Genomic DNA, 12,634 nt, shown 5'->3' with positions numbered 1-12,634 from the left:
TATTAAATTTATTTATTGCTCTATGCATCTGAAAGGGGTTGGTCCAAAGGGATTTGAAAGAAATGTAAAAGAGAGACTTGTATAATAAAATTCCCACCAACGTAATACAAATAGAAGAAAAGTGTTTGTCCCAAAATATCCATAAACATATTGAAACTATAATTAAAGTGTTTATCCAAAATTAAGGAAGACATGAATATTTGCCCCCACCCAATGCTAGGAGGAACACCAGAAACAGCCATTAAAAACTGATAATACTGTCCAAAATGCCCAGGAAAATCACCATCATTATTGCTGCTTGTCAGGTTAATGTTGCAGAAAGAAGATGCGAGGAAAAAGGCCCTTTGTAGAGTTGTTAAGTTGCAACCTTTTGTACCTTTTAAATTCACAATTGAACCAGCAGGTTTCCACCCAGATTTTGTAATCTGCCCCCTCCCACCTGTTGTGAGGAGAATCAGGGTTGCTATAACAAGCAGAAGACAAAAAGACTGAGAAGGGGTTTGGAGGGAGAAGCCACAGGCAGCCACCTCTCTCACTTCCAGGAATGGGCAAATCTGTCAATTTCGGTTTCTCCCAGTTTCTCACTTTCCCCATCTTAAATCCAGTTCTCTGCCCTGTTTTTTAAAGTCCTCGTGAAAACGTTTTGAGTGAAAGCTTGGTATTTTGGTGTTCAATTCTGCACAGTTTTGCAAAGCCATTTCCCTAATAATAATAATAATAATAATAATATTAGTAATAATAATTCTCCAGTCATTCTGGGCAGCTTCCAGCAGAATATAAAAAACAAAATAAAACATTAAATGTTAAAAACTTCCCTGTACAGGGCTGCCTTGAGATGTCTTCTAAAAGTTTTGTAGTTCTTAATCTTTGTGACATATGATGGGAGGGCATTCCACAGGGATCCTTCTAATGCACCCTTCTATGTTATTTTCACATATATGCATTTCTATGCACACACATGGGGGGACGCAGGTGGCGCTGTGGGTTAAACCACAGAGCCTAGGACTTGCCAATCAGAAGGTCAGTGGTTCGAATCCCTGTGACGGGGTGAGCTCCCGTTGCTCGGTCCCTGCTCCTGCCAACCTAGCAGTTCAAAAGCATGTCAAAGTGCAAGTAGATAAATAGGTACCGCTCCAGCAGGAAGGTAAATGGTGTTTCTGTGCGCTGCTCTGGTTCGCCAGAAGCGGCTTAGTCATGCTGGCCACATGACCCAGAAGCTGTACGCCGGCTCCCTCAGCCTGTAAAGCGAGATGAGCACCGCAACCCCAGAGTCAGAGGTCAGAGGTCCCTTTACCTTTACTTTTTATGCACACACATGCACTGGAGAGCAAAAAAAACCTTCTTTGCGATTTTTTATAGCGTTCCCCCCCCCTTTTGTTATAACAATTTAATTTCTGACATATTTATAGGGTTCCCCCCTCCCCCCGTGTGGAGATCCACCCTGTCAACTGCCCTGAGATGTTATGATGAAGGGCGGTTTATAAATCAAATCAATCAATCAATCAATCAATCAAATGTGGTTGTCATAACCAGACCACTATTAAAGCTAGTCTAGTGATGGCTGTTCTGGGAGGCGGCTTTCTGAGATCTTCCACATCATCTGGCGTGTGAGATGCTTTTACCTGGAGATGCCAGAGACCCAACCAGGGACATTCTGCATGCAAAACACGCACTCCAGCACTGCACAGAGGCCCACACCCTTCCTGCTCCTATATCTGTAGGACTGGTGTGTTAGTCAATCTCATCTGCCCTCATCCCCCAAGGACCTTCCAGGTCTGAGCCTCTGTTTTTAATGCCCTGGATAACTGAGGAGCCAGACTGCGTTGCTGTTTTTTAATGGAATGATTAGGTAATTGTCCATGAGTGGCCTCAGAAGGTCTTTAATGGTGTGGATTTTTCAGGCAGGCAGCAAAATAGCCTTTTAGTTTAGAAAAAGAGTGAGAAAGGGGCAGCAGGGTAGAGGTATGTAAAATTGGGCATGGAGTAAAGGAAGTGGACAGAGAGGAGTTTTTTCTCTCTCCCTCTCTCATACTAGTAAAACCTGAGCCCACCCGATGAAAGATTCAGGACACACAAAAAGTAGGACTTCTTAAAGCTGGTCATGTTGTGCCTGATTATCACCTTCCAAAGCAACTACTCTATTCCGAACTTAAAAATGAAAAGTGTAATGCGGGTGGTCAACAAAAGAGGTTTAAAGACTGTTTCAAGGCAAATCTTTAAAAAATGTAGCATAAACACCAACAACTGGGAAACACTGGCCTGAGAGCGCTCCAATTGGAGAGCAGCCTTTACCAAAGGTGTCCTGGGCTCTGAATACAGATAGGTAGCCGTGTTGGTCTGCCATAGTCAAAACAAAAAAATTCCTTCCAGTAGCACCTTAAAGACCAACTAAGTTAGTTCTTGGTATGAGCTTTCGTGTGCATGCACACTTCTTCAGATACACTGAAACAGAAGTTACCAGACCCTTCTATATAGTGAGAAGGTGGGGAGGGGTATTACTCAGAAGGGTGGTGGGAATGGGTGATTGGCAGATAGCTGTGATGAGCCTGTTGACGACTCTTAACGACTGCAATAGGTCTTACAGGAAAAAGCAAGGGGTTTGCGCAACTTGCCTAACAGACCTCAGCAACTCAGCATTTTGGCTAATCTACTTTATTTACATATAAACACACATGGAGCACTGCAACATGGCTCCCTCTCTCTCTAGCATCAGACAGCAAAGAGGAAAAGAACAAAGGACAGTAGTCCCACTTCACGGAACATAGTAGCACAAACATCCTGTCTCCGTCACTTCCCACTCTGTGGAGTCAAAACATACACTGTCATGTGATAGACAACAATCTCATGACTGCAACCACAGAGCAGGAATTCTAACACCCATCACCAAGAACTCGATGGTGCCTCTGTTTTTTGGGAATAGGTCCAGAGATGGAAAGAAGATAAAGTCCCGACCAGAGATAAATGGCTGATGAAGATGATGGACTACACCAAAATGGCAAAAATGACTGGGGAAATCGGAAACCAGGAAGATAGAAATTTTAAGAAGGAATGGAAATTTTTAAATTATTATTTATCTAAGAGAACACTGTAAGCAACTAACATTTTTGGCAGGATTTGCGTAACGCTTGTGATGTATTAAAAATGAAGATAAAAATGGACTATTTAAAGAAAAATGGAGAAATTATGTGATGCAGTGGGAAAAGTTTGATAATGGACTTTATGGATGGGTGGTGCGAAGTCTAAAGATTCAGGGAATCCTAAATGTTGATTGTTATGATTAATGTTTGAATTCAAATGTAGAATGTAAAAACTTATATATATATATATATATATATATATATATATATATATATATATATATATATATATATATATATAAACTTGATGGTGCCTCCGTTTTTGGGAATAGGCACATCTCCCCATTCGAAAAAGCACATGTCTCCAAGTGCACCAGTCACATAGGGACAAAGATCTAATGAGCGAACACATCGCGCCTCACCTTTGAAAGCTACCAGCAAGATTGTGAGTCTTCTTTTTCTTTTTTAGCTTGGTTTTATTGAAAGATTTTCATGGATAACAAAGGTACATATAACGTCTCTGTTTTCAAGCGCTTTTGCAGGTCAGTTACAATTGGTGCGAGACACTTTTGAGAGGCATTGTGAAGTTTGGGAAAGAATGTCTTTGCAGCTCTCTTCTGGTTTAGCTTGGAGCCTCTCAAAAGTGGAAGAGTTTATGGGTATGTACAACAATCTCCAACGTCTTTGTGTGTGGGATAGCCTTAAAATAGGGCAGGAGAACCGGGTATAGCCCTCCAAAATTGTGTTTGGGGGTTGTTGCTCCAATCAGCTCTCGCTAGCATGGCCAACTAGCGGTGGTGGCAGCTGGAGTCACCAAAACATCTGGAAAATAAGAAGAGCCCTGCAGGATGAAGCCCAGGATGAAGTCATACATCCCCACACTCAATCCCACAGATACCATACTTCCTTTTCCCACCCCCTCTCACCCCACCTTTGTGTTAGACTTCCAATCTACTCAATTGCAATTTCTTTCCACTTCTATTACTTTCTTTCACACACTTTTAAACCAATTTTCTACTTCCTTTTCTGTTACACATTGTTATCCCTCTTATTTAGTATTTCAGTATTTATAACGGAACTTGTTTATTCTAATAGGAGTTCTGATTTTTCAATGTAATTTTGCAAGTCTCCTTTAAGCACCTTCCAGTTCTTGTCTATCTTCTCTTTTGAGATCCTTCCAATTTCTCCCACTGTTTAGGATATATTGTAATACTCCAATAGTTTGGCAGGCCACTCTGTTTTTGTCGGTATAATACCAGTTTCCCAATTTTTCGCAATCAATAGCCTTGTGGCTTCTGTTGCGTATAAATATAATGTCTTGTCTTCCTCCTTTAGACTTTCTGGTACCATTCCCAATAGAAAACCTTCTGGTGTTTTCCTAAATAAATATCTGAACATTTTTTTCATTTCATTATATATTGTTTCCCAAAATTGTTTGATGTTTAAACAATTCCACCATATATGCATCATAGTACCTTTTTCAGTGTTGCATTGCCAGCAGACATTTGTATTCATTTTTTTCTATTCTTTCATGTGTTAAATACCATCTATGTTGTATTTTAAGGTAATTTTCTTTCAATATATAACACATAGTGAATTTCATATCTTCTTCCCACAATTTTCCCCATTGTTCAAGCATAATATTTTTCCCAATATCTTGCACCGATTTAATCATGGATGTTCTCACAGTGGCCGTCTGGATGCCTGTGGGAAACCCGCAAGCAGGATTCGAACACAAGGCCAACTCTCTCCTCTTGCCGTTTCCACTAATTGGTATTCAGAACCCTCTAACTGCAATGGCAAGGCAGAGCGACTAGCCATAAATTGGCCTCTTCTCCTCCATGAATTTGTCTAATCCTCTTTACAGCCATCAAGGTCCTGCACTGCCTCCCCTTTTATTTTAAACATAAAGGAAGATTTATATTCCGGTACCATTTTAAGGCTTTTCTCCCTATTTCTTTTGCTTCCTTTGATTTTTGCTGCTCCCCCACCCCCTGCTAGGCACACAGTGCCCCCTGTTATTTACGGAAACCTTCCTAAAAGTATATCTATATGTTATTGATTCTTTTTCCTGTAAAAATAAATAAATCCAGAAACATGCCCCAAACTGTGAAAATGTACAGGGGTGTGTGTGTGTGTGTGTGTGTGCATACACACAAACACATTCTTTTGTGTTCGTTCTCTAGTTGATCTCTCAAGCACAACAGTTCACATGTCACTCTCTTGCATGCGTTCACAAACACACCCAGTGCAGCTGTGTACATTTCTTGACCAGCTAGTTGTTTTGATACTAATTTGGGGCAGTCTGCAACACAGTACAGTGGTACCTCAGGTTACACATGCTTCAGGTTACAGACACTTCAGGTTGCATACTCCGCTTTGCTTCATGATGAGAACAGAAATTGTGCTCCGGCAGCGTGGCGGCAGCTGGAGGCCCCATTAGCTAAAGTGGTGCTTCAGGTTAAGAACAGTTTCAGGTTAAGAATGGACCTCCGGAACGAATTAAGTACTTAACCCAAGGTACCACTGTATTAGAAATCACCTCAGAATTGGCCCTACTAAACATCTTCCAAGACAATAATGCCCATTTACACAACAAAGAACTCATAACCCACCTACTTTCAGCAGCCAGAAACACCATAACCAGACACTGGAGAGACCTGTCAGGAGTAAACATGGACCAATGGTACCAAATAGTATGGGAAACAGCCTTACTAGAAAAATTAACCAATAAACTGAAACTGACACGGGGACAAATAGAAGAAGACGCCTTCACCCCAGTATGGCTCCCCTTTATCACATACACAGCCCAACAAGACAATGACAAAAATCCACCAACAGCATACAAATCAATATGGCTAACCTGATCCAAAACACCCACCCACCCCACTCACACACGAAAACAAAGATCACCACAGCCAACCACAAATGAACAGCCACACCCCAGGCCAACCCCAACCTCTCTCACCACCAAAGGAACACAAGTGAACAGCAGAGAAGCTGCACAAACAACACTGCCACCAAACCCTACATTGTTGTTGTTGTTTAGTCGTTTAGTCGTGTCCGACTCTTCGTGACCCTCTGGACCAGAGCATGCCAGGCACTTCTGTCTTCCACTGCCTCCCGCAGTTTGGTCGAACTCATGTTGGTAGCTTCGAGAACACTGTCCAACCAAAACCCTACATATATTAAGTAAAATAGAAACATCATCACCCGACCCCGACCCCATCTCCCCCCCACCTCTTTCCCCCTTTTATTCCTAATGTCTCAACAAACGAAACTGATTTGTAAAAATGTTGCATGGAAAAAACACGAGAGAGAGAGACATTACACAAACTTTTGTAAATCAAGAATTTTTTAAATAAAAATACATTTTTAAAAAATGCACTGTGTGAAGAAGCAGAGGCGTAGGAAGGGGGGTGCGGTGGGTGCGGCCCACCCCGAGTATCCTGACCGAGGGGAGGGTGACAAAAATGGCAGACAAGTGAGCGGCACACGTCACGCCCGGTGCTAGCAGCAGCTCTTCTGACCTGGCAACAGAGAGCAGCGTTTCTCAGCTGTGGTGAGGCGCAAGCCGCCGCAGGATCTATGTTGCCGGGTCACGTCTGAGCAGGCTGCGGAGAGCAGGAGGCGCATGAGCATCAGCTTGCCTGCCCCTCTCCTACCCTGAACAGTGGCGCATGGGAGGGAACACTCCGCACCCTCAGTGGCACGCCTGCACTGAGCAGCATATGCTCTGCCGCTGTGTAGAAGGAATACATTTTACCTCCAACATCCAGTTTCGTTAGATGCCCATGCGTTCTAGAACTGAGCAAGAAAAACATTACTCCGTCCACTTTCTTCATGCCATGCATGAACCTCTACCATGCCACTTTTTAGGGCTTATTCTTACTTGTCCTGTGCCTAGAAAACACAGGCTTGAGGGGCTGGCTTTGCATTTGCCTCACAGCTTTCCCGTGGAAAACACATTCTTTTCAGCTGAATCGGAACAAATGGCAGTCTGCGGAGAACCCAGTTGTCTTGTAGTCAGTGGTAAACTGGGTCTTATGGGACGCGAGTGATGCTGTGGGTTAAACCACAGAGCCTACGACTTGGCGATCAGAAGGTCAGTGGTTTGAATCCCCACCACGGGGTGAGCTCCCGTTGCTCGGTCCCTGCTCCTGCCAACCTAGCAGTTCGAAAGCACGTCAAAGTGGCAGTAGATAAATAGGTACCACTCAGGCGGGAAGATAAACGGCATTTCCGTGCGCTGCTCCGGTTGGCCAGAAGCGGCTTAGTCATGCTGGCCACATGACCCAGAAGCTGTACGCCGGCTCCCTCGGCCAATAAAGCAAGATGAGCGCTGCAACCCCAGAGTCGGTCACAACTGGACCTAATGGTCAGGGGTCCCTTTACCTTTAAACTGGGTCTTCCCAGGGGCAAACAGAGGTGTGGCCGAGCCCTTGCTCTTCTTTTCTCTAAATTAATAAATTCTGAATGCTGCAAATATAGTGGAGTCACTCCATCTCCTTTTATCATATATCCCTGGTTGCCCTTTTCTGAATCTGGAAGGCTGCAGGTACCTGACCCTGCAATAATGTGTCATGGACTGAGCCATTGCTTGGGCAAACGCTTTTCAGTCCACCTGAAGCCCTGCCTGCCAATCATAAGAGGGATTTCAAACCCTGTAGACGGGGCTCTGTTTCGGTTTCCCCCTCTGCGTTGCCTATTTTACCTGATTCTGGGTGCAAACTGTGAATATACGTCTCTCTCTAGCTGGTTACCCAAAGCTGGCTTTGGTTTTTAAAAGAGAGAAAGAATAGAGAGAGAAGCGTGAGATGAAAAACACAACCAGTAAACACAACGTGATGTAAGCGGCTGGACCAGAACAACGAACAAGAAAACAGACTTTTGTGCGTGTGGCGATCGTGGGCTGCTCTCTGCTCTCTTCCTCGAGCCCCAGCTGGAGCCCACAATGCACAGCCAGACGCCAAATCCTCAGTCCTGTCACGTCCCTCTCCTTTGTTTTACAGGTGCTAATAAGAGGATGGCTGTACTGCCAGGGACGCCTGACATATTTATCACGATCTCTCCGGCAGCTGCAGCTGAGACCCTCAGAGCCGTGTCCACGGAGAGGGGGCGGAGGTGGGAGGGAATGCTGAAATCATGCGCTTGCTCTCGCTCTCTCCTGCCGTGCAGAGACATGACGGAGAAGCGACGACGCCCCCGTGGACGCGCTGATGCAGGACACCTTTCGCCCTTCGGATTTCTCCCAGACGCAATGTTCAGAGCTGTATATGGACGTGAGATTTCAAAAAGCAGATACAGTGCCGAACAAACAGCCCTGCAGACCAGGCCGCAGTTCCCCGTGCAACCAGGGCTGCTGGTTTTGTGCTTGTTACAGAAATTACCGGGGTGGGGGCACATCTTTAAAGTTAAATATTACAAATATTATGCCTGAATGTATCCTTTCAACTTGACAGCTCAGGGAAGTTACCTAGCTTTAAAAATAATATAAAATCATCTCCTTTCCCACTTTCCTCCATTCCAAAGCTATTCTCCCCTTGAAAAAGGACTCCAGGAAGTTCCCAGAGGGGACAATTGCTGGGCTCATTGTTAGCCAAGGGAAGCCAAATCTCATCACCTGACTCGCCTCAGGCTCCAGACATGCAAAGGAAGTTCTATTGTACTTTTGGGTGGTGGGTACTTAAGACATATTTGTCTATGCTAATCTTATACCTGAGTCTTGCCCTGCCATATCTGCTTATGCTAATCTTGTACCAAGGACTTGTCTGGACATGTTTGCCAAGGTTAACCCCTCCCCTTTTGTGACATGTCAGTGATGTAACAATGATGTAGCAATGAAGCTGTACGAACTGTATTCTGGGATATGGTGGGAAAGTTTTAAAAGTCTTTGTCACCCCATCCTCGGGGTTCGAACTTGCTCTTTGAACCTGTTGCACAATAAACTTTGGTCTCCAGCTATTTGCTCTGGTTGGTGGCTGGACTCCTTCCTTTATTCTGCAGGGACCCGCGGGTTCTGCCTGATGAGCTGGGTGACTGAGCAGCCTCACACCTAGATTTTCCCTAACAGTGCTGCAAACTGCTGAGACAGTAACCCTGAAGGCTAGGAGACCCCTGGGAAGAAAGGTGATGCCAGAAAGCCGCACACCCTACCTGCCTTGCGTTCAATAGATCCATAACTTCATCAGGGGTCAGCTGGTTGCTCTGGACAGCAACAAGGCTCTTCCTCTGGCCGGCCGGCCAACCAGTCTGCCAATTGCCCTCTGTGCTCTTTGCTGCTGTTGTGCATCGGTTGTCAGATGCTGTCAATCAGGTCTTGATTGTGCCTTCGCCTCAGTTGTCAGAGATCCTTGGCTGATATTGCAAAAGCACCGAGCGTTCCGTGCCAAAGGTGACTATCAGATGTTTGGCAGGTATTCGCACACTTGGGGGAATATGTCTATCAATATTTGCAGAGCAGAACTGGAAGTGACTGGGAGGGGGATTCATCTCAATTCAATATCCCCATCCATCCTCTGGAACTTTTAACTTGCTCTGCTCTTCCCTAGTCCAGTGTTTCCCAACTTTTTCCCGACCGTGGTCCCCTTCTGACCTCGTTTCCTTCCTGTGCTCATCCACCCCCCATGGACGTAGGCAAGGTGGGGGGGGCAGCTGCCCTCCCAAATAAATAAAAATCAATACAAATCTAAGGTTCTGTCCCCCCCCCATCGTTCTGCCTGGACACCGAGGTCCAGCTCTGAGGGCCTTCTGATGGTTCCCTCGCTGCAAGAAGTGAGGTTACAGGGAACCAGGCAGAGGGCCTTCTCGGTGGTGGTGCCCACCCTGTGGAACGCCCTCCCAGCAGATGTCAAGGCAATAAACAACTATTTTACTTTTAAAAGACAACTGAAGGCGGCCCTGTTTAGGGAAGTTTTTAATGTCTGACACTGTATTGTTTTTAATATTCGGTTGGAAGCCAGCCAGAGTGGCTGGGGAAACCCAGCCAGATGGGTGGGGTATAAATAAATTATTATTATTATTATTATTATTATTATTATTATTTAAAAGCCTGCTCCCCTAACAAAAATCCTGGCTACGCACATGCCCCCCTCCTAGTGGTAGAAAGATAACTATTTAAATGTTTTCTTTGTAAACAGAACATGCTTTGTTTATAATTTATACAAAATACAATTACATAAAATGATAGGAACATAATGAAATATTGTCAAAGCAGAAAAATATAGACTCATAGAGCTGGAAGGGACCCCCCCTCAAAAGGGTCTTGTTTCTAGTGCAATCCTTGCAATGCAGGAATCTCAGTTAAAGTATCCATGACAGGTGGTCATTCAACCTCTGCTTAGAAACCTCCAATGAAGGAAAGTCCAGAGCAGGGGTCAGCAAACTTTTTCATCAGGGGGTCGGTCCACTGTCCCTCAGACCTTGTGGGGGGCCGAACTAGATTTTTAAAATAAATAATGAACAAATCTCTATGCCCCACAAATAACCCAGAGATGCATTTGAAATAAAAGCACACATTCTACTCATGTAAAAACACGCTGATTCCCGGACTGTCCGCGGGCCGGATTGAGAAGGCGATTGGGCTGGATCCAGCCCCCGGGCCTTAGTTCACCTACCCATGGTCCAGAGCCTCCTGAGGGAGATTCATCTTCCATGTATTATAAAAAGTAAACAACACTTATTTGACTCCAGTTATTTGACACAGAGGGGGGAACCTACAGATTCAGCCCAAAAGCCGCACAGAGAATTCTGTATATATGGGAGAATTTTCAAAAGCAAGTGGTTCTCACTGACTTGGTGCAAAAAAATCTTGTCATCCGAAGGAGCCCTGGCTGCCTAGATAAAACACTGTAGCCCCACACACCCATACCTGGGAGTAAGGCCCACTGAATTCAGTGTGGCTTTCTTCTGAGTAGACACTTAGCTACCGGTATTTACTAGATGCAAGTCAGCAGCACCAGATGTCTCCATTCGGCTAGGCGCTGAGATGGATTTCACCCCATACCTTGTAGAGCTGGGCCGATGCTGCTAACGGGCTCTGTGCCCCTCGGCAACATCCAAAGGCCCCGATCCACTAGGCGCTGAGGCAGATTGCACGCTGTGCCTTGCAGAGTCAGGCCCAGGCTGCCACCGGAGCCAGCACTGGCGGAAGCAACAAGCAGCTCTGTCTCGCCCAGCCCTACCCATTGCCACTCCAGTACTGTGCTCGCCTGACGTGGGGGTCCTGGATCGTGGCCTCCACTAGTCAAAATGGGAGCCTCAGCGATCACCCTTTTCTGCCAGAAACAAACCAGAACTGCTCCAAGAAAACACACATGGTGGGCTGCCCCTTTACCCACTTCGGATTGGCCAAGCGGATAGCCAGGCAGTCAGGATTTTTCAAATTAAAAAATGATTCCTCCCCCCCGGCACTTCTCACTGCCCTCTGTGGCCCCCTAGTTTTGTACTTATGCAATTTTCACCCATGGCCCACTTGGAATATCACTGGCCTAGTCCATCTGCCCCCTTCTCAATTTAGATTGCAACCTGCTTGGGGCAGGGAACTGCCTTTTGAATATGTTACACTGATGGCAGATCACGATTATCATTACAGTAGATGCTCAGGTTGGGAATATGATCCGTGCGGGATGCACATTTGCAACCGCAGCTTTCGCAACCCACAGTGGCACGTCTGCAAGCGCGCAGGTTGTGATTCAGCGCTTCTGCACATGCGCAAAGCGAGATTTAGCGCTTCTGCGCATGCGTGACCCCAAAACCCGGAAGTAACCCGTTCCGGTACTTCCAGGTTTCGGCGGGTCTGTAACCCAAAAAAACGCAACCTGAAGCGTCTGTAACCCGAATTATGACTGTATTAAATTGTGAGGTTACTATCTCCGATAGGTAACAGTTGGCAATGGCCAGTGAATGAACCTAGATAAGGGCAAAAATGTTACTGGACTGGAACTGCATCATGGCTTGTTTGTTCTGGGAGGGAAGACATTCATCAATCAAAATATAAATGCACACGAAAGCTCATACCAATAACAAACTTAGTTGGTCTCTAAGGTGATACTGGAAGGAATTTTTTTATTTTGTTTCGACTACGGCAGGCCAACACCTACCCGTAACTATTCATCAATCAGATGTCATGCCAGAAACCTCGGAAAGATCTCAGTTTCTCCAAACTCCGAAATTCAATTCCACAAGTGAGCCCCATTTCCCATTTCCCAGTTCATGTTTTTCTGCCCTCCCACTTGCTTGATCTGTTTGGACTCCCATCAGAATGGAAGAGCTCTGACCCTGTACACCCTCAGCAGTCCTAAAATACAAGGTAGCAAGGATGGGCAGATTTGTCAGTTTTGGTTCTCATTTTCCCAGTTCAGTTCTCCACATTTCTGCACCAGCTTGCAAATTTTCTCTTCCTTTCTTTTCTTCTGTTAAAAAAAGTCATTGGTCTCAGCTACATTAGTAAAAAGAAAAAACGTGTTTTGAACGCTTTATATTCAACACCAGATGGCGCTGGAGAGCAAAGAAAAATTCATTGTGATTTTCCAAAGCATTTTTTCTTGTGTTATAGC

The sequence above is a fragment of the Podarcis melisellensis genome, assembly GCF_964234715.1.
Source record: "Podarcis melisellensis genome assembly, chromosome: 6".
In the NCBI taxonomy this organism is placed as follows: Eukaryota; Metazoa; Chordata; class Lepidosauria; order Squamata; family Lacertidae; genus Podarcis; species Podarcis melisellensis.
Note: the sequence above shows the minus strand (reverse complement) of the source record.